General features: G+C 43.9%; 1 protein-coding gene across 3 annotated transcripts in view; it reads left to right on the plus strand.

Annotated features, from left to right (window-relative positions):
• Window positions 1–24,136, plus strand: part of ERI3 (ERI1 exoribonuclease family member 3) — a 365,407-nt gene that overhangs the window by 63,631 nt on the left and 277,640 nt on the right. The gene's annotated exons all lie outside the window — the stretch shown is intronic.

A 24,136-nucleotide genomic window follows, 5' to 3' on the forward strand; every position in this document is an offset into this window, starting at 1 on the left:
CAGCTCCTGCCCCCTCACATTAGTGGCAACCAAAGCCCCCATTACAGGTATAATGATAACCAAAGCTTTTCCACAGAAATCACTCCAAAGCAGTACACTGAGATCCAGGGGTTCCCACAATGTCTCCATTCAGTATTCTCCCATCCAGCACTCCCACCTTCATTCGTATCCAGCTTCAGGCACCTCCTCTGACAGGTGGTATCATCCTGTCTCCAGCACTCCATCCTTAAATTATCTCACCATTTTGAGTTGTGCTCCTCATACCTGTTTGCTAGACCTGGAGCTAATGCACCAAGCTGGCAGACAGCCGCGAGCCACAATTCATGGGGCCGCGAGCTACAGGTTGGGGACCCCTGGTATAAAGGTTCCCTCCCGTGCGTGTATAAATCCAGCCGAGTAGAACCTGATACAAAGCTTGCACTCGGACCAATGTTACTCGGTGCGGCTGTGCAGATATGCAGATTTTTTGTCACATGCATTCTGCATGTTGTGAAGAGGTAGAAGGTTTGTTGATGTAATCCGCGCTGCCGATTTAAAATGCAGGACCAAAGATATCCACATGAAAGAAAGTGGTTTTTATTTTAACGCGTTTCGAAGTTCAGATGACGTCTTCCTCAGGAACACAAGCACATGTTCAGCTCCGCAGCTGCAGGTGTGGCGGCTGTGTGACAGGCACAGCACATGCATGAAGATCCCAACAAACGGGCTATATCCATACATGTAGTGTGACTGTGACACATGCAGCTGCGGCGCTGATCGGGAGCGCTCCCGGTATCCGGGTTCCCGCAGCAGCTTGTTCGATAAGCGCTATAGCTTGCTGATTAAGGAGGGAGTCTAAGCTTTTCGCTCAGGTCTATAAATGATTAGTAGATGCTGAGTACAGAAGACAAGTGAGAAAAAACCTCCCACTTTTCTGGATGAAAATTGGGCTGATTGTTTTTTATCTGCTTGTCTGACCCCTGGCCTGAGAATGAAGAACGTGAGATTGGCTCCTGGAGTCGTCTGCATTGTCGGAAAGTCTCCAGCCGGCCAGTCACGTCAGGGTTTGCAGGAAGCCACGTGACCCCACAGACATTTCGTTTCTTTTTTTCAGAACTTTGTGAATGAATTTTTGTTATAATTGCTTCTTCCTGCAAAAACAAACAACCTTGCAACAAAATGTTAAAATAAAATTCCCTGTGTCCCTCCCCCCCCCCCCGTGCCCCGTGTCCTGCACCACCGCCCTGAGAGGTCGCATCGGCATTCATCTGTCAGCACGGAGATCAGCCATTACAACGTGAGGAGCCAAATGCCACACATGACCCGCAGCACAAGGCGGCTGACAAACAAGGCCGGACAAATCGACGGATAATTTATAAGCTTTGCCCTAAAATCTAATTATTTGGCAATTTGAATTTCTCAGCGGCCGGAGATCTGCAATAAATTTAACCCGCCATAAATTATTGAGGAGACGCTGCCTGTGGTGTAAATCAAAAAAAGATAAAGGAGCGAGTCCGGGCCGAGCACACGGGCTGCTAACTAAGGAAATCTGTCAGCCGTCCTGTCTGATCAGCTGTCCTGTCTGTAGGCACAATGGCGGCTGTTCACCCGCACCGCCGGGGCCCGGCCGCCGGCCCCTCTGCCTGCACCTTTCCTAGATCTTGTCGCTATATTATATATGTATCGGCCTCACAAACATTGTCAGAGTTTCCAGTGGATGTGACAGATGTGACCGGGGACGTTTCGCTGTAATTCCAGGGAGGTTACTTAATTATTGCATTAACCATTTAGTAGCTTCCACCTTTGTCAGACGCACAGAAGTCGTACCATCCGCCATCAGCATAAATACCTGGATGATGATGATGGCGGTCAGTGCTGGGCTCATGGGCGTCCCCGGCCACAACGTTTGCTCCTGTGACGCTTTGACTTTTGCCGACATATTAGTCTTTCTGGTTTTGTGTCTCCAGTCTTTGCTTCGTGCTCGGTCAGGCTGCGATCCGGTGAGTCGGCCGTCGGTAGGTCAGGCTCGTAGGTTCAACGACTCGGCACAGCGGCTCGTAGAACCACAGATTCCAGCAAGAACGAGAAGCAGTGGATTTTTGTGACTTTGTCAGTCTCGCACAACATTCTGGAGGGATTTTGCACCAATCTTTGCAACGTTTCTTATAAGGAACCTCCATCAGGTTTTTGTGTTGTGTAATTTTTAGCATAAGCTTTTCTTCATTAAAAAACAAAAATAGTAATCTCGTGATTTTCACACTGACCCCTGGGGCTTTTATTTACTTTTCAGCCGGCTTCTTATCATTAGAGGCACAATCACAATGATGACGAACACCTCTATATGCATCTGATAACACAGCATCCACCAATCACAATATGTGATGTCAGAGCTCACCTCCTCCTGTACTATAACTGAGAACACCTCGATATACAGCTGATTGCACAGAATCCACCATTTACAATAGGTGATGTCACAGCTCACCTCCTCCTCCTCCTGTACAATGACTGATACACATCTTCTGAATATAGAGCTGTTGAGAACACCAAGATTTCGGTTATGAAAAATGTAATAACTGTGATTAAAAAAGTAAACATTGCCAAAGTGTGAAATAATACATTTAACACTTCAACGTCCAGTGATTTATCTATAATGCAGCGGGTCATAGAATCGTAGAGTTGGAAGGGACCTCCTGGGCCATCTGGTCCAACCCCCCCTGCTCAAAGCAGGATTCGCGAAATCATCCCAGTCAGATGTCTGTCCAGCTTCTGTTTGAAGACTTCTATTGAAGGAGAACTCACCACTTCTCGTGGCAGCCTGTTCCACTCATTGATCACCCTCACTGTCAAAAAGTTTTCTCTAATATCAAATCTGTCTCCTCCCATTCAGTTTCATCCCATTGCTTCTAGTCTTTCCTTGTGCAAATGAGGATAAAGATGATCCTTCTACAATTTGACAGCCCTTTAGATATTTGTAGACAGCTATTAAGTCTCCTCTCAGTCTTCTCTTTTGCAGCTAAACATTCCCAAATCCTGCAACCTTTCCTCATAAGACAGGGTTTGCAGACCGGTCACCATTCTGGTTGCTCTTTTCTGAACTTGCTCCAGTTTGTTGATGTCTTTTTTAAAATGTGGTGCCCAAAACTGGACACAATATTCCAGATGAGGTCTGACCAAAGAGGAGTAGAGGGCAATAATGACTTCACGTGATCTAGACTGTATGCTTCTGTTAATACATCCTAGAATTGCATTTGCCTTTTTTGCTGCTGCATCACACTGTTGACTCATATTCAGTCTGTGATCTATTAGTATACCCAAGTCTTTTTCACATGTGCTGTTGCTTAGCCCTATTCCTCCCATTCTGTATATGCTTTTTTTCATTTTTATTGCCCAGATGTAGTACTTTGCATTTTTCCCTGTTAAAAACCATTCTGTTAGTTGCTGCCCACTGCTCCAATTTATTTATATCTTTTTGAATCCTCTCTCTCTCTTCTCTAGTATTAGCTATCCCTCCTAGCTTTGTGTCATCAGTAAATTTAATCAGTTTACCCTCATTTCCTTCATCTAAATCGTTGATAAAGATGTTGAACAATACAGGGCCCAGGACAGAGCCCTGTGGTACCCCACTTGAGACATTCTTCCAACTGGATGTGCAGCCATTTACGACCACTCTTTGGGTCCGATCACTAAGCCAGTTATGAATCCACCTAACAGTTGCCTTGTCCATTCCATGTTTAGTCATTTTTTCAGGGGGTGTTGAGAGCGCTCAGGAGCAGAGCGTAATCCACACACAGTAGATGCGCTCACATTAAATATCCGGCATGCATGCTCTGACCGCCGCTGTTGACCATTTAGATGCTGCTGTCCAGGAAGGAACAAAAAAAACCTGGAAAGTAAGGAAAGCAGTATCTACGGCAAGGAGACAAGCCAGGCCGGGTAGGATAAAACCTTCTCTTCCACTGGGCGGTTGAAGGACAATTCATCCTCTTCTTCAGGTGTATACAGGCCATAGAGCACCATCAGCCTTATAGAGGCAGGAGGTGACATCACAACATCAGATTGGTCACTCACTTACTACAAATTCAATTAGCGAATAAAAGCCGTAAGTTGTTCACAGAATTCTGAGATGTAAAGTAGAAAGAGACATTAAATTAATGAGAAAAAAGGAACTATTAAAGTTATGTAAAATAAAAATAAACTTAACCCAGTGACCCGGCGCCCCCTCTGCCACCGCCGGGCCGTGCACCCCCTCTACCACCACTTTTTGAGTTTTCCTGATAGATTTTTTCATGCTGATTTCAGAAATGACTTCAGATTTTCCATATCACGTAAGATTTTTGAGAAATGATACGAAACATTATAATCTGTTATAATTCTAAAAACTCATATTTGAACTTTTTCTGGAACAGTATATTCTGAATTTTCCACTGAAATGACAACATAAATCGCTGATCTACACATTTGCAAGCACTTATTATGCGAATTCCACGCAGGCGCAGTGAATCATTCGGCTGACCGTGTACGGAGCATACCACATCTCCTGGGCAGGGGAGGAATCAAGACAATACTGAAATACTTAGAGCATAGCTGCATGGATCACGACCTTCAATGCAGTTCGCTGTCCCAATGATATGGAGAGAGCAGAGAGATCATGTAACAGATTGCTACTTCTGTCTTACAAATGTAACAAGATATTCAGCTAAGAACAATAAATCAATAGAATATCCTAATCTTCCTTCAGCCATAAGACCAGTGCCACATGATGAAAATCTTCGTGTTCCAAAGCCGCCCAAAGTATGGACAATGGAGGACGATCAAGATGAACTAACAATGTCAGTGGAAAATGAAACTCCTGCAGACCCAGACTTTGAGTCTTCTACATCTAATCCTCATTTGTTCAGTCAAGCTGATCTGAGTGACTTGGTCAGAGATTTGAAATGGTCAGAGACAGGCAGAATTATTGGGATCAAGTCTACAGGAACGAAATCTCTTAATACCAGGAACAAGAGTTTCTGTTTATCGCAGTCGTCAAGAAGATCTTTTAATCATTTTTTCAACTATGTCGACAGTTTAACCTTTTGCAATGACGTCTTGGGGTTGTTTGCTGCTCTTGGACGCGAACATGACCCAAAGGAATGGCGACTGTTCATTGACTCATCAGTTTTAAGTCTGAAGGCTGTTTTACTACACAACGGAAATATCTATCCTTCAATACCTATTGGAAATGCCGTACACATGAAAGAAATGTATGAGAATATGGAGTTACTGTTGACTCACATTAATTATAGAAATTATCACTGGAACATATATGGTGAGGTAAAAGTTCCTTCACGACTTTTTGGACTGTAGCTTGGATATACCAAGTATTGTTTTATGTGTGAGTGGGACAGTCATGCACAAGAAATGCACTATTTCAGAAAGGACTGCCCACTCCGTGAAAACCTGGTTGCTGGACAGAAGAATGTTAAACATAATCCTCTCGTTGATCCAGCAAAGATATTTCTCCCTCTTTTGCTTATTAAACTTGGGCTTATGAAGAATTTTGTCAAAGCATTGAACAAAGAATCGGAAGCCTTTTCTGACTTGCAACAGAAATTTCCAAGAATAAGTGATGCAAAGATTAAATAAGGTATTTTTATTGGCCCACTGATCAGAGAGATAATGAATGACAGTAGCTTTGATGGTGTTTTGCAAGGTGCTGGCATGGAGAGCCTTTAAAGATGTGACCTTCAACTTCCTTGGCAACAGCAGGGCACCGAACTTTAAACAACTTATGGGCAACATGCTCACAGCATTTCATTTGATGAAATGCAATATGTCACTAAAAATGCATTTTCTACATTCTCACTAGGACTTTTTTCCAGCCAATCTTGGTGCCGTTAGCAATAAACACGGTGAAAGATTTCACCAAGACATTGCGCTGGTGGAGAAAAGGTACCAGGGAAGGTGGAGTACGTCAACGCTGGCTGACTATTGCTGGAGTCTTATTCGAGAAGCATCTGACAAGGGTTATAAATGAAAGTCGTCAGCAAAACACTTTTGAACAATTGCTTTTGCTACTGACATCGATGCACATGTACTGTATGTAGCGTCTCGGACGTCATAATGTGCACTATAAACTGTTGTTTCTTAACCCCTTACTGCCAGCTGACGGAGTAGTACGTCAGCTGGCAGTATCCCCCGCTTTGAGGTGGGCTCCGGCGGTGAGCCCTCCTCAAAGTCGCGACATGTACGCTGTTTTAACAGCTGACATGTGTCCGCAATAGGCGCAAGCGGACTCGCAATCCACCTGCACCTATTAAGTAGTTAAATGTCGCTGTCAAACTCTGACAGTGGGCATTTAAATGCACTTCCGAAAGCCGGTCTTGAAATGCGCGCAGCGACGACCCCCCCGTCATGTGATTAGGGGTCATTGCATTGCCATCACAACCAGAGGTCTCCTCGATGTCACGCCGGTCTGTCTGTATCTGCTTGTCGGTGTGACAATGCATGTTTTTTTGCTTTAACCCCTTACTCCTTTCCCCCTAATTGAGCTGGGATTCTGCTGGCTGTTACCTGTATGGAGCCTGCTCAGTTCCCTGCTCTGCTGCGTAGCTGCACATGTGTTGTTAGGTCTTTGCTCTGCTGCTTGACCATTCACATGTGCGGTCCCTGGTCGCCGCTGTGGAAGCTGTCCGCGGGTTGCGAGGTCATTTGCAGCTGGTGCATGACTTTCCACGTGTGTCTTGGCTGGCAGCCATGGCCAGGTGCTCTAGGCTGCAGTTCCTGCACTGACTGTGCTGTAATGGTTTCTGTGTGTGCTTAGGGCGTGCGCAGCCACACCATCCCTGCTTTTATCAGGGTTAGTGTGTGTACTTGAAATGCTGTCCCCAGCCAATTGCTGAGGGGCAGCTCCTTTTATACCCTGCCCTGGGTGGGGCCAGAGCTACTCACAAAGCTCCTGGACTTTGCCATGTGTGACCTCGTGTGTCCTGAGGACCTCGTGTGTCCTGATGACCTCGTGTGTCTTGATGACCTGATGACCTCGTGTGTCCTGATGACCTCGTGTGTCCTGATGACCTCGTGTGTCCTGATGACCTCGTGTGTCCTGATGACCTCGTGTGTCCTGATGACCTCGTGTGTCCTGATGTCCTGCCTGTGTCCCGATGTCCCGCTTATGAGTGCCTCGGTGATCTGATGGTGCCTTGGGGTCCACTGGGTGGTACCCTTCTGGGAGGTGTGGAATCGGGAGCCTGGTTTAGCCCTGTTTTGTCTATGTACTGTGACTTTATTTAAGTAAATGTTACTTTATACCTGAAGTTGTGCGGTGTTATCTAGTCCTACGTGTCTTCTTTGTCCACATGCCACAGAATCCCGGTCGCTGCCCTTCCCTAGTTCGGGTAGGCCCGGGTCCCCCTCTGTGGTATAGAGGGTCCATATTGTGTCCCCGTGGGACGCCCGCGCCTCGCCGTCGGCGTGGAGGCACCTGCTGGGCTGCGGCTGCAGTCGTGACACTCAAGACCTCTATGGTTGTTGATGACAAATTGCTATGAGCGCCACCCTGTGGCAAGCCTGTATTTCCGCTGCGTAGAGGTGATCTGAGCATCACTTCTATGTAGCAGAGGCGATCGTGCTATGGCAGCTTCTATGGAGACTCTTGAAGCATGCCAAAACTTAAAAAAAAAAAAAAAAAAAAAAAATAAGTTCAAATTGCCTCCCTTTCGCCCTAATCAAAATAAAACAATAAAAAAAAAATCAAACCTAAACACATATGGTATCGCTGCGTTCAGAATCACCCAATCTATCAATAAAAAAAAAATTATCCTGATCACTAAACGGCGTAGCGATAAAAAAAATCATAACGCCAGAATTGTTTTTTTTTTTTTTTTTTTTTGTCGCTACGGCACTGCATTAAAATGCAATAACGGGCAATCAAAAGAATATCTGCACAAAAGTGCTCTAATTAAAAACGTCAGCTCGGCACTCAAAAATAAGCCTGCATCCAACCCGAAATCACGAAAAATGGAGACGCTACGGGTCTCGGAAAATTGTGCAAATTTTTTTTTTTTTTTTTTTTTTTAAGCAAGCTTTGGAATATTTTTCACCATTTAGATAAGAGAACCTAGAGATGTTTGGTGTCTGTAAACTTGTTATGACCTGGAGAATCATAATGGCGGGTCAATTTTAGGATTTAGTGAACCTAACATAAAAGCTCAACAAAAAACAAGTGTGGGATTGCACTTTTTTTTTTTAAAAATTTTTTTTGCAGCACTTGGAATTTTTTTTCCCATTTTTGAGTACACGCCATGGTAAAACCAATGGTGTCACTTGTACAACTCGTCCCACAAAAAATACACGCTCACACGGCCATATTGACGGAAAAATAAAAAAGTTATGGCTCTGGAAAGAAGGGGAGCGAAAATCGAAAAAAGCTCCGGTCATGAAAGGGTTAAAAACCTGACGTGATACAGACTTTTGGAGCACATGTTCAGCATATCAAAATCTATAAGCTACAACAACACATTCTCAGGGGACAAGGACTTCTCTGAAATCTGCTGCGCAGTGTTATGAACAACCCCTCTTCCATGTCTATCATCGCCTCATCCCTGAAGTCCAGGGGACAATCTAAAACTCAGTAACCAGCGCAGTGAACCTGCAGGGGGAGATCAAAGGCTACAGTTGCATTTTTTTGGGGCACCAGACTTCCCTAAAACTAGAATAAGTGGTGTTGAAATCGCCATCTGTGCCCTGAGTAGCATGAATAGAGTGGTCCGCTGGCTGAGCACGGGCCCCGGCACCGCCCTGACACCGCCCCGGCACCGCCCTGACACCGCCCCGGAAAGCTAAACCGTTGTTCTGCCCCCGATTAGCTCAACATCCCATTGCACCAAAGTGTGACAACTTTTCAAGGCGTTTTACGTCAGAATTGTGTTGTGAATCAAGACGTTGGGCCTCTCAAAATGACAACAAACGGTTTTTAACATTTTCTATTTTATTGTTTTTTGTATACATTTCGGAATTTTTAGCGCCTTAAAGAAACCAATCTGTGCATGTTTATCGCCGTGTTCGTACTTACCTGGAGAATCACGTTTACAAGTCATTTGCACCGTATAATGAACACAATAAAAAGAAAACCCAAAACCTACAGCAAAAATGCTATTTTTTTCATAATTTTGTGCCAATGCAACTTGTTCCTCAAAAAACAAACCTCATACGACTGTCAACTGAAAATGAATGATTTTTTTTTCTTTTTAAGTAGAATAGGAGGAGAAAACAAAAACTATAAATGGTTCATGTATTAAAGGGAAGAAAACGATAATCTTTATTTTTATATAGCGCTAACATATTCCGCAGTGCTTTACAGTTTCCACATATTTTGAACACTGTCCCCGATGGGGCTCACAATCTATATTGCCTATCAGTAAGTATTTAGAATGTGGGAGGAAACCCACGCAAACACGGGGAGAACATACAAACTCCTTGCAGATGTTGTCCTTGGTGGGATTTCAACACACGTGGTGATCGCGGCCAGGTGTCAGCTGATTATCACAGCTGACACCCGGCACAATGAGTCAGGGGCGGTCACGGACCGCCCCCGACACGTTAACCCCTTGCACACCGCGATCAAACATGATCGCGGTGTACCGGGGGTTAAAGGGAAGCATGCGCTGCTGCGGGGGGCTTTATCAATTTTACCGCACGCGGAACGGTGTAAACGCAACCCCCCAAAAGAAATTCATGAAACGCTGGTTTTTGTTCATTCTGCGTCCCAAAAATCGGAATAAAAAGCGATCAAAAAATGTCACGTGCCCGAAAATGGTATCAATAAAAACGTCAACTCGTCCCGCAAAAAATAAGACCTCACATGACTCGGTGTGTCAAAATACGGAAAAATTATAGCTCTCAATATGTGGTGATGCAAAAACTATTTTTACAATAAAAAGCGTCTTTTAAGGTGTGACAGCCGCCAAATATAAAACCGCCATAAATAGTAAATCAAACCCCCCGTTATCACCCCCTTAGTTAGGGAAAAATAAAAAAATAAAATGCATTTATTTCCATTTTCCCATTAGGGTTAGGGCTGAGATTAGGGTTAGGGGTGTGTTGGGGTTGGAGTTATAATTGGGGGTTTCCACTGTTTGGGCACATCAGGGGCTCTCCAAATGCAACATGGCGTCTGATCTCAATTCCAGCCAATTCTGAGTTGAAGGCTGAGTGCAGACGGACTTTTTGGCCCTGCGGATTTTTCCGCGCAGAATGGAAGAAATCCGCAGGTCAAATGACCTACATTTTTCCTGCAGATTTCTTCCATTTTTCCTGCGGTTTTTGTGCGGTTTTCCACTGCGGTTTTCCCCCTGCAGATTTGGTGACATGGGAGGTGGAAAACCGCACAAAAGAAGTAACATGCTGCGGATTTTGTACCGCGGAAAAATCCGCAGCGTCTGCACAGCGGTTTTTTTTTCATTGATTTTAAGGCTACTGTACATCACAATGCGGATATGCAACATTTCTGCGCGGTAAAATCCGCTGCAGATCCGCTGCAAATCTGCATCGTGTGCACACAGCCTAAAAAGTCAAATGGTGCTCCTTCCCTTCCAAGCTCTGCCATGCGCCCAAACAGTGTTTTACCCCCACATGTAGAGTATCAGCCTACTCAGGACAAATTGCAAAACACCTTTTGGGGTCCAATTTCTCCTGTTACCCTTAGGAAAATAAAAAATTGGGGGCAAAAATATCATTTTTGTGGAAAAAAAATGATTTTCTTATTTTCACGCCCGGGCGTTACAAACTTCTGTGAAGCACTTGGGGGTTCAAAGTGCTCACCACACATCTAGATAAGTTCCGTGGGGGGTCTACTGTCCAAAATGTGGTCACTTGTGGGGAGTTTCAATAGTTTAGGTACATCAGGGGCTCTCCAAACGCACATGACACTCGCAGACCAATCCATCAAAGTCTGCATTCCAAAACGTCACTACTTCCCTTCCGAGCCCCGACGTGTGCCCATACAGTAGTTTTCTCCCACATATGGGGTATCAGCATACTCAGGACAAATTGGACAACAACTTTTGGGGTCCAATTTCTCCTGGTACCCTTAGGAAAATAAAAAAATGGGGACTAAAAGATCATGTTTGTGGAAAAAATAGGAATTTTTTATTTTCACGCCCGGATGTTATAAACTTCTGTGAAGCACTGGGGGGTTCAAAGTGCTCACCACACATCTAGATAAGTTCTTGGGGGGTCTATTTTCCAAAATGGTGTCATTTGTGGGGGGTTTCCACTGTTTTAGTACATCAGGGGCTCTCCAAACGCGACATGGTGTCAGATCTCAATTCCAGCCAAAAACGTCAAATGGCGCTGCTTCCCTTCCGAGCTCTGCCATGCGCCCAAATAGTGGTTACCCCCACATGTGGGGTATCAGCGTACTCAGGACAAATTGCACAATAACTTTTAGGGTCCTGTTACCCTTGGGAAAATAAAAATTGGGGTGAAAAGATCATTTTTGTGGAAACAATATGATTTTTTAATTGTACCGCTGTACGTTATAAACTTCTGTGAAGCCCTTGTGGGTTCAAAGTGCTCACCACATATCTAGATAAGTTCCTTGGGGGGTCTAGTTTCCAAAATGGGGTCACTTGGGGGGGTTTCCACTGTTAGGGACATCAGGGGGCTCTCCAAACGCGATATGGCGTCCGATCTGAATTCCAGCCAATTTATAGACCCCTCAAAGTGGCTTCAAATGTGATGTGGTCCGTAAAAATAAAATGGTGTTGCAAAAATGAGAAAAAGCTGGGCAACTTTTAACCCTTATAACTTCCTAACAAAAAAAAATTTTGGTTCCAAAATTGTGCTGATGTAAAGTAAACATGTGGGAAATGTTACTTATCAAGTTTTTTGTGTGCTGTATCTCTGTGATTTAAGGGCATAAAAATTCAAAGTTGGAAAATTGCGAAATTTTCAAAATTTTCGCTAAATTTCCGTTTTTTTTCACAAATAAACGCAAGTTATTTGAAATTTTACCACTAACATGAAGTACAATATGTCACGAGAAAACAATGTCAGAATCACCGGGATCCATGGAAGCTCCAGAGTTATTACCTCATAAAGGGACAGTGGTCAGAATTGTAAAAATTGGCCCGGTCTTGAACGTGCAAACCACCCTTGGGGGTGAAGGGGTTAAGGGGTGTATGCAGCAGGGTCAGGAGCTGTGATATATCCAGTAGCTGCCTGTGACAGCAGTGACTGGAGTGATCTCTGATCGCTGCTGTGTAGCCATGTAGATGCTGTGTTCAGAACATTTATATGAAGTGATTGCCGGTGCTCGCGACTTCCACTGCCTACTGTCACCCCACGCCCTCTGTTATCCGATTGCAGGGAGCCATTGGGTTAGCCTGGCAGTTGGGGGCCCGCCAATGGAGCCTTTGGCTGCCATCTTGGTACTCCTGGTTTCCAGAGGAGATCATGTCTTAGCACACACTGCATTTCTTGCTTCCTGACCTCTTCCTCTCTTGTTGGCTCTGATGAGGTCTGGACTTTAGTCGTTGCAGCTCTTCTCTCCTTGTCTCTCCTCTCCTACTCTCATCTTCTCCATTCCTCTTCTGCACTCTACTCCTCTTCTTCACTCTACTCCTCTTCACTCTACTCTTCTTCACTCTACTCCTCTTCTTTCCTCTCCTCTTCTTTCCTCTTCTCTTTTCTTCTCTTCTCTCTGCTTTCCTCTTCTTCTCTTCTCCACTCCTCTTCTCTTCTACTCTTCTTCTCTCTTTCCACTTCTCTTCTCCTCTTCTCTTCTTTTCTCTCCACTCCTCTTCTTTCCTTTTCTCTTCCTCTTTCCTCTTCTCTCTTCCTCTTTCCTCTTCTCTCTTCCTCTTTCCTCTTCTCTCTTCCTCTTTCCTCTTCTCTTCTCGTCTTCTTTCCTCTTCTCCACCTGTCATCTCCTCTTCTCTTCTTTCGTCCTTTCTCTTCTTTCTTCTTCTCTCTTCTTTCCTCTTCTCTCTTCTTTCCTTTTCTCTCTTCTTCTTTCCTCTTCTCTCTTCTTCTTTCCTCTTCTTTCCTCTTCTCTCTTCACTTCTTTCCTCTTCTTCTTTCCTCTTCTCCACCTGTCATCTCTTCTCCTCTTCTTTCCTCTTCTGTCTTCTCTTCTTCTTCTTTCCTCTTCTCTTCTCCGCTCTTCTCCTCTTCTTTCCTCTTCTCTTCTCCACTCTTCTTTTTTCCTTTTCTCCACCAATCATCTCTTCTCTTCTTTCCTCTTCTTCTTTCCTCTTCTCTTCTCTTCTTCTTTCCTCTTCTCTCTTCTCTTCTTCTTCTTTCCTCTTCTCCACTCTTCACTCTTCTTTTTTCCTTTTCTCCACCCCTCCTCTTCTTCTTTCCTCTTCTCTTCTCCACTCTTCACTCTTCTTTTTTCCTTTTCTCCTCCCCTCCTTTTCTTCTTTCCTCTTCTCTCTTCACTTCTTTCCTCTTCTACTTTCCTCTTCTCTCTTCTTCTTTCCTCTTCTCTCCTCTGCTTTTCAGCCGTTGTAATGTAGATTTGCTGCTCTGCATCGTTGTCCGGTTACGTGAGCGCGTTTCGGCCTTGCTTTAGCTGTTCTGTTCATGGCCTCACATTTGACTCTAGAGTACTGTGGCATACAGAGGATTCATGGTGGGCGCAATGACTGCCGGCTTTCGGGGTCCTGTGCCTGCAAGACAAATACAAATCATCCCCCTCCACCGCCGTGCTGCACATCTGGGGTGAGCTGTTTGTGCTGATATGCAGGGTTTGGTTTTTGCATTTTGGCCTCATCTGTCTCTCATTGTTTCAGCCGTTTTGTGGATTGTTCAGATGCAACTTTGCAAACTTAAGCCGCGCTGCCATATTTATTACCAGGGACAAGTGACTTTTTCCTGGGAACCTTCCAAACCTGCCAGACTCTTACAGTCTATCTAATTGTAAAAGCATGAACCTGAGCATGTAACCTGCTGATGAGGCCTTTAGTGTCTGAGCTGTGGCTCTTGGGTGACTTCCATTTTCTGAGCATCACGTCTCATGAGTTTCTGGGGCCGTTACCTACTGGGAAGATCGGCGCCTGTCTTGCATGTTTTTCGCTTGTGAATAATGATTCTCGCTGCATAATGATGAGCTCCTAATTGTTTGGAAATTACCTTATAACTAGTGTTGAGCGATACCATCCGATATTCAGAAATATCGGATCGGATTGGATCTGCCCGATACCCCAAAAAATTCTGTGTGAGAAAGTTCCCACGCGGCTTTTGCCATAAAGTGAGACTAGGGACTATTTTTTTACAGTGGCGGAGGAATACAGTGCGGAAGGATACCTACCTCCTGTCATTGGATTATTGAAGCCCCTAGAGAGCGGTTGCATCAGCTGATGCTGCTGTTCTCCACGGGAAATCGGCGTGGGACCCTCGTGGATTTCTGCGGATCAGGAAGTATATCGGTTGTTTGTTATTTTCTAATTTTTTATAGATGACACTGGCTTCGGGATCAAAGTGACAAGTGATGGTGAGTATGTATTGTATGTATGTAGTATGTATGCAGTATGTATGTAGTATGTATGTAGTATGTATGCAGTATGTATGTAGTATGTATGCAGTATGTATGTAGTATGTATGCAGTATGTATGTATGTAGTATGTATGCAGTATGTATGTTGTATGTATGCAGTATGTATGTAGTATGTATGCAGTATGTATGTAGTATGTATGTAGTATGTATGCAGTATGTATGTTGTATGTATGCAGTATGTATGTATGTTGTATGTCTGTAGCATGTTGTATGTATGTTTGAATGTAGTATATATGTAGTATGTATGTAGTATATATGTATGTTGTATGAATGTAGTATACAGTATATGTAGCATGTATGAATGTTGTATGTATGTAGAATGTATGTAGTATGTATGTAGTATATATGTATGTTGTATGAATGTAGTATATATGTAGCATGTATGTAGTATGAATGTAGTATATATGTTGTATGTATGTTGCATGAATGTTGTATATATGTAGCATGTAGTATGTATGTTGTATGAATGTAGTATATATGTAGCATGTATGTAGTATGTAGTATGTATGTTGTATGAATGTAGTCTATATGTTGTATGTATGTAGTATGTATGTTTATATATGTAGTATGTATGTTGTATGAATGTAGTATGTATGTGTTTTTTTTTTTTTTTTGTTTTTTTTTTACATTCAACACATTAGCCGGATGATGGGACTACTACTGTCCCATCATTGGCTAATGTGTCAATCACTGTCATTGTAGCAGGCATCGCCCGATGGGACTTGTAGTCCCATCGGACGATGCCTGCACACACACACAGACCACCGGCAGGCCCACACAGACCACCGGCAGGCCCACACAGACCACCGGCAGCCGGCACAGACCACCGGCAGCCGGCACAGACCACCGACAGCCGGCACAGGCCCCGAGAGGCCCGCACAGACCCCCCCGACAGTCGGCACAGACCGCGCATCATGATGACATCATTTCAGCAGCCAATCACAGCCACAACAGTGGCTCATTACATTATGGGAACTTCCAATACCGGTATCCGATATTGAAAAAATATCGGTACTCGGTATCGGAATTCCGATACAGCGAATATCGGCCGATACCCGATGTTTGCAGTATCGGAATGCTCAGCACTACTTATAACCCGTACCAGACTGATGGGCGCAACAATTACTTCTCTTCAATCATTGCTGATGTGCTTCCTCCTCGGCATTGTGGTAACGCGCCAGAAAACTGCCAAAACGTCTGCTTTTATGGCGGTGCTCACACTCGCTGATGGAAGATTATTCAGCGGCATTTGTGTAAAAGAAACCAGCTCAACTTAATCTCCTAATTCTTCTGGACGCAGTAAAGGTGTACTTAATAATTCTCATCTCATTATCACAGAGACACCACCAACAGATTAGTGAGTTCAGCTCTGGAGTATAATACATGATGTAACTCAGGATCAGTAATGTATGTACACTGTGACTGCACCAGCAGAATAGTGAGTGCAGCTCTGGGGTATAATACAGGAGGTAACTAAGGATCAGTAATGTAATGTATGTACACAGTGACTGCACCAGCAGAATAGTGAGTGCAGCTCTGGGGTATAATACAGGATGTAACTCAGGATCAGTAATGTAATGTATGTACACAGTGACTGCACCAGCAGAATAGTGAGTGCAGCTCTGGGGTATAATACAGGAGGTAACTCAGGATCAGTAATGTAATGTATGTACACAGTGACTGCACCAGCAGAATAGTGAGTGCAGCTCTGGGGTATAATACAGGAGGTAACTCAGGATCAGTAATGTAATGTATGTACACAGTGACTGCACCAGCAGAATAGTGAGTGCAGCTCTGGGGTATAATACAGGATGTAACTCAGGATCAGTAATGTAATGTATGTACACAGTGACTGCACCAGCAGAATAGTGAGTGCAGCTCTGGGGTATAATACAGGAGGTAACTCAGGATCAGTAATGTAATGTATGTACACAGTGACTGCACCAGCAGAATAGTGAGTGCAGCTCTGGGGTATAATACAGGATGTAACTCAGGATCAGTAATGTAATGTATGTACACAGTGACTGCACCAGCAGAATAGTGAGTGCAGCTCTGGAGTATAATACAGGAGGTAACTCAGGATCAGTAATGTATGTACACAGTGACTGCACCAGCAGAATAGTGAGTGCAGCTCTGGAGTATAATACAGGATGTAACTCAGGATCAGTAATGTGATGTATGTACACAGTGACTGCACCAGCAGAATAGTGAGTGCAGCTCCGGAGTATAATACAGGATGTAACTCAGGATCAGTAATGTATGTACACAGTGACTGCACCAGCAGAAAAGTGAGAGCAGCTCTGGAGTATAATACAGGATGTAACTCAGGATCAGTAATGTAATGTATGTACACAGTGACTGCACCAGCAGAAATAGTGAGTGCAGCTCCGGAGTATAATACAGGATGTAACTCAGGATCAGTAATGTATGTACACAGTGACTGCACCAGCAGAATAGTGAGAGCAGCTCTGGAGTATAATACAGGATGTAACTCAGGATCAGTAATGTAATGTCTGTACACAGTGACTGCACCAGCAGAATAGTGAGTGCAGCTCTGGGGTATAATACAGGATGTAACTCAGGATCAGTAATGTAATGTCTGTACACAGTGACTGCACCAGCAGAATAGTGAGTGCAGCTCTGGAGTATAATACAGGATGTAACTCAGGATCAGTAATGTAATGTCTGTACACAGTGACTGCACCAGCAGAATAGTGAGTGCAGCTCTGGAGTATAATACAGGAGGTAACTCAGGATCAGTAATGTAATGTATGTACACAGTGACTGCACCACCAGAATAGAGAGTGCAGCTCTGGGGTATAATACAGGATGTAACTCAGGATCAGTAATGTAATGTATTTACACAGTGACTGCACCAGCAGAATAGTGAGTGCAGCTCTGGGGTATAATACAGGATGTAACTCAGGATCAGTAATGTATGTACACAGTGACTGCACCAGCAGAATAGTGAGTGCAGCTCTGGGGTATAATACAGGATTTAACTCAGGATCAGTAATGTAATGTATGTACACAGTGACTGCACCAGCAGAATAGTGAGCGCAGTTCTGGAGTATAATACAGGATGTAACTCAGGATCAGTAATGTAATGTATGTACACAGTGACTGCACCAGCAGAATAGTGAGTGCAGCTCTGGAATATAATACAGGAGGTAACTCAGGATCAATAATGTATGTACACTGTGACTGCACCAGCAGAATAGTGAGTGCAGCTCTGGAGTATAATACAGGATGTAACTCAGGATCAGTAATGTAATGTATGTACACAGTGACTGCACCAACAGAATAGTGAGTGCAGCTCTGGGGTATAATACAGGATGTAACTTAGGATGAGTAATGTCTGCACACAGTGACTGCACCAGCAGAATAGTGAGTGCAGCTCTGGGGTATAATACAGGATTTAACTGAGGATCAGTAATGTAATGTATGTACACAGTGACTGCACCAGCAGAATAGTGAGTGCAGCGCTGTCGGGTATAATGCAGGATGTAACTCAGGATCAGTAATGTAATGTATGTACACAGTGACTGCAGCAGCAGAATAGTGAGTGCAGCTCTGGAATATAATACAGGAGGTAACTCAGGATCAATAATGTATGTACACAGTGACTGCACCAGCAGAATAGTGAGTGCAGCTCTGGAGTATAATACAGGATGTAACTCAGGATCAGTAATGTAATGTATGTACACAGTGACTGCACCAACAGAATAGTGAGTGCAGCTCTGGGGTATAATACAGGATTTAACTCAGGATCAGTAATGTATGTGCACAGTGACTGCACCAGCAGAATAGTGAGTGCAGCTCTGGGGTATAATGCAGGATGTAGCTCAGGATCAGTAATGTAATGTATGTACACAGTGACTGCAGCAGCAGAATAGTGAGTGCAGCTCTGGAATATAATACAGGAGGTAACTCAGGATCAATAATGTATGTACACAGTGACTGCACCAGCAGAATAGTGAGTGCAGCTCTGGAGTATAATACAGGATGTAACTCAGGATCAGTAATGTAATGTATGTACACAGTGACTGCACCAACAGAATAGTGAGTGCAGCTCTGGGGTATAATACAGGATGTAACTCAGGATCAGTAATGTAATGTATGCACACACTGACTGCACCAGCAGAATAGTGAGTGCAGCTCTGGAGTATAATACAGGATGTAACTTAGGATCAGTAATGTATGTACACAGTGACTACACCAGCAGAATAGTGAGTGCAGCTCTGGAGTATAATACAGGATGTAACTTAGGATGAGTAATGTCTGCACACAGTGACTGCACCAGCAGAATAGTGAGTGCAGCTCTGGGGTATAATACAGGATTTAACTCAGGATCAGTAATGTAATGTATGTACACAGTGACTGCACCAGCAGAATAGTGAGTGCAGCTCTGGAGTATAATACAGGAGGTAACTCAGGATCAGTAATGTAATGTATGTACACAGTGACTGCACCACCAGAATAGAGAGTGCAGCTCTGGGGTATAATACAGGATGTAACTCAGGATCAGTAATGTAATGTATGTACACAGTGACTGCACCGGCAGAATAGTGAGTGCAGCTTTGGAGTATAATACAGGATGTAACTCAGGATCAGTAATGTATGTACACAGTGACTGCACCGGCAGAATAGTGTGTACAGCTCTGGGGTATAATACAGGAGGTAACTCAGGATCAGTAATGTAATGTATACACACAGTCACTGCACCAGCAGAATAGTGAGTGCTGCTCTGGAGTATAATACAGGATGTAACTCAGGATCAGTAATGTAATGTATGTACACAGTGACTGCACCGGCAGAATAGTGTGTACAGCTCTGGGGTATTATACAGGATGTAACTCAGGATCAGTAATGTATGTACACAGTGACTGCACCAGCAGAATAGTGAGTGCAGCGCTGTTGGGTATAATGCAGGATGTAACTCAGGATCAGTAATGTAATGTATGTACACAGTGACTGCAGCAGCAGAATAGTGAGTGCAGCTCTGGAATATAATACAGGAGGTAACTCAGGATCAATAATGTATGTACACAGTGACTGCACCAGCAGAATAGTGAGTGCAGCTCTGGAGTATAATACAGGATGTAACTCAGGATCAGTAATGTAATGTATGTACACAGTGACTGCACCAACAGAATAGTGAGTGCAGCTCTGGGGTATAATACAGGATTTAACTCAGGATCAGTAATGTATGTGCACAGTGACTGCACCAGCAGAATAGTGAGTGCAGCTCTGGGGTATAATGCAGGATGTAGCTCAGGATCAGTAATGTAATGTATGTACACAGTGACTGCAGCAGCAGAATAGTGAGTGCAGCTCTGGAATATAATACAGGAGGTAACTCAGGATCAATAATGTATGTACACAGTGACTGCACCAGCAGAATAGTGAGTGCAGCTCTGGAGTATAATACAGGATGTAACTCAGGATCAGTAATGTAATGTATGTACACAGTGACTGCACCAACAGAATAGTGAGTGCAGCTCTGGGGTATAATACAGGATGTAACTCAGGATCAGTAATGTAATGTATGCACACACTGACTGCACCAGCAGAATAGTGAGTGCAGCTCTGGAGTATAATACAGGATGTAACTTAGGATCAGTAATGTATGTACACAGTGACTACACCAGCAGAATAGTGAGTGCAGCTCTGGAGTATAATACAGGATGTAACTTAGGATGAGTAATGTCTGCACACAGTGACTGCACCAGCAGAATAGTGAGTGCAGCTCTGGGGTATAATACAGGATTTAACTCAGGATCAGTAATGTAATGTATGTACACAGTGACTGCACCAGCAGAATAGTGAGTGCAGCTCTGGAGTATAATACAGGAGGTAACTCAGGATCAGTAATGTAATGTATGTACACAGTGACTGCACCACCAGAATAGAGAGTGCAGCTCTGGGGTATAATACAGGATGTAACTCAGGATCAGTAATGTAATGTATGTACACAGTGACTGCACCGGCAGAATAGTGAGTGCAGCTTTGGAGTATAATACAGGATGTAACTCAGGATCAGTAATGTATGTACACAGTGACTGCACCGGCAGAATAGTGTGTACAGCTCTGGGGTATAATACAGGAGGTAACTCAGGATCAGTAATGTAATGTATACACACAGTCACTGCACCAGCAGAATAGTGAGTGCTGCTCTGGAGTATAATACAGGATGTAACTCAGGATCAGTAATGTAATGTATGTACACAGTGACTGCACCGGCAGAATAGTGTGTACAGCTCTGGGGTATAATACAGGATGTAACTCAGGATCAGTAATGTATGTACACAGTGACTGCACCAGCAGAATAGTGAGTGCAGCGCTGTTGGGTATAATGCAGGATGTAACTCAGGATCAGTAATGTAATGTATGTACACAGTGACTGCAGCAGCAGAATAGTGAGTGCAGCTCTGGAATATAATACAGGAGGTAACTCAGGATCAATAATGTATGTACACAGTGACTGCACCAGCAGAATAGTGAGTGCAGCTCTGGAGTATAATACAGGATGTAACTCAGGATCAGTAATGTAATGTATGTACACAGTGACTGCACCAACAGAATAGTGAGTGCAGCTCTGGGGTATAATACAGGATTTAACTCAGGATCAGTAATGTATGTGCACAGTGACTGCACCAGCAGAATAGTGAGTGCAGCTCTGGGGTATAATGCAGGATGTAGCTCAGGATCAGTAATGTAATGTATGTACACAGTGACTGCAGCAGCAGAATAGTGAGTGCAGCTCTGGAATATAATACAGGAGGTAACTCAGGATCAATAATGTATGTACACAGTGACTGCACCAGCAGAATAGTGAGTGCAGCTCTGGAGTATAATACAGGATGTAACTCAGGATCAGTAATGTAATGTATGTACACAGTGACTGCACCAACAGAATAGTGAGTGCAGCTCTGGGGTATAATACAGGATGTAACTCAGGATCAGTAATGTAATGTATGCACACACTGACTGCACCAGCAGAATAGTGAGTGCAGCTCTGGAGTATAATACAGGATGTAACTTAGGATCAGTAATGTATGTACACAGTGACTACACCAGCAGAATAGTGAGTGCAGCTCTGGAGTATAATACAGGATGTAACTTAGGATGAGTAATGTCTGCACACAGTGACTGCACCAGCAGAATAGTGAGTGCAGCTCTGGGGTATAATACAGGATTTAACTCAGGATCAGTAATGTAATGTATGTACACAGTGACTGCACCAGCAGAATAGTGAGTGCAGCTCTGGAGTATAATACAGGAGGTAACTCAGGATCAGTAATGTAATGTATGTACACAGTGACTGCACCACCAGAATAGAGAGTGCAGCTCTGGGGTATAATACAGGATGTAACTCAGGATCAGTAATGTAATGTATGTACACAGTGACTGCACCGGCAGAATAGTGAGTGCAGCTTTGGAGTATAATACAGGATGTAACTCAGGATCAGTAATGTATGTACACAGTGACTGCACCGGCAGAATAGTGTGTACAGCTCTGGGGTATAATACAGGAGGTAACTCAGGATCAGTAATGTAATGTATACACACAGTCACTGCACCAGCAGAATAGTGAGTGCTGCTCTGGAGTATAATACAGGATGTAACTCAGGATCAGTAATGTAATGTATGTACACAGTGACTGCACCGGCAGAATAGTGTGTACAGCTCTGGGGTATAATACAGGATGTAACTCAGGATCAGTAATGTATGTACACAGTGACTGCACCAGCAGAATAGTGAGTGCAGCGCTGTTGGGTATAATGCAGGATGTAACTCAGGATCAGTAATGTAATGTATGTACACAGTGACTGCAGCAGCAGAATAGTGAGTGCAGCTCTGGAATATAATACAGGAGGTAACTCAGGATCAATAATGTATGTACACAGTGACTGCACCAGCAGAATAGTGAGTGCAGCTCTGGAGTATAATACAGGATGTAACTCAGGATCAGTAATGTAATGTATGTACACAGTGACTGCACCAACAGAATAGTGAGTGCAGCTCTGGGGTATAATACAGGATTTAACTCAGGATCAGTAATGTATGTGCACAGTGACTGCACCAGCAGAATAGTGAGTGCAGCTCTGGGGTATAATGCAGGATGTAGCTCAGGATCAGTAATGTAATGTATGTACACAGTGACTGCAGCAGCAGAATAGTGAGTGCAGCTCTGGAATATAATACAGGAGGTAACTCAGGATCAATAATGTATGTACACAGTGACTGCACCAGCAGAATAGTGAGTGCAGCTCTGGAGTATAATACAGGATGTAACTCAGGATCAGTAATGTAATGTATGTACACAGTGACTGCACCAACAGAATAGTGAGTGCAGCTCTGGGGTATAATACAGGATGTAACTCAGGATCAGTAATGTAATGTATGCACACACTGACTGCACCAGCAGAATAGTGAGTGCAGCTCTGGAGTATAATACAGGATGTAACTTAGGATCAGTAATGTATGTACACAGTGACTACACCAGCAGAATAGTGAGTGCAGCTCTGGAGTATAATACAGGATGTAACTTAGGATGAGTAATGTCTGCACACAGTGACTGCACCAGCAGAATAGTGAGTGCAGCTCTGGGGTATAATACAGGATTTAACTCAGGATCAGTAATGTAATGTATGTACACAGTGACTGCACCAGCAGAATAGTGAGTGCAGCTCTGGAGTATAATACAGGAGGTAACTCAGGATCAGTAATGTAATGTATGTACACAGTGACTGCACCACCAGAATAGAGAGTGCAGCTCTGGGGTATAATACAGGATGTAACTCAGGATCAGTAATGTAATGTATGTACACAGTGACTGCACCGGCAGAATAGTGAGTGCAGCTTTGGAGTATAATACAGGATGTAACTCAGGATCAGTAATGTAATGTATGTACACAGTGACTGCACCGGCAGAATAGTGTGTACAGCTCTGGGGTATAATACAGGAGGTAACTCAGGATCAGTAATGTAATGTATACACACAGTGACTGCACCAGCAGAATAGTGAGTGCTGCTCTGGAGTATAATACAGGATGTAACTCAGGATCAGTAATGTAATGTATGTACACAGTGACTGCACCGGCAGAATAGTGTGTACAGCTCTGGGGTATAATACAGGATGTAACTCAGGATCAGTAATGTATGTACACAGTGACTGCACCAGCAGAATAGTGAGTGCAGCTCTGGAGTAGAATACAGATCTCACATCCACTCTTTACACAGAGATAATTGGAGCAGAAATTTATCCTCAATCTCTGAGACGATAAATCAAACACAATCATATTAGTCCATTAAAGGACAGTTCTGTAACATTTAATCCCGGGACCGTCCGCTGCATTCTCATCAGTCACTTCCATCTCTCAGCCTTTCTGCTCTGATCTAAGGAAACTCAATATCAAGTTCAGCACTTGACCCCCGGCTGCAAGGAAGGACTAGTGCGGCGGCGGCGGCGCAGCAATAGAGGCTTGTAGTGTCCGCAGCACGTCTGATGCTGAACCTCCTAGATAAATCTCCTGCTCGGTGCCGCTCGTCCTCCTGAGCCGTGCCCCAAAATATATCGCCGTATTGTGAAGCCACAAGTAATGCTCCCTGTTAT

The sequence above is a fragment of the Dendrobates tinctorius genome, unplaced genomic scaffold, assembly GCF_039654945.1.
Source record: "Dendrobates tinctorius isolate UK_male_01 unplaced genomic scaffold, ASM3965494v1 ptg000138l, whole genome shotgun sequence".
NCBI lineage: Eukaryota > Metazoa > Chordata > Amphibia > Anura > Dendrobatidae > Dendrobates > Dendrobates tinctorius.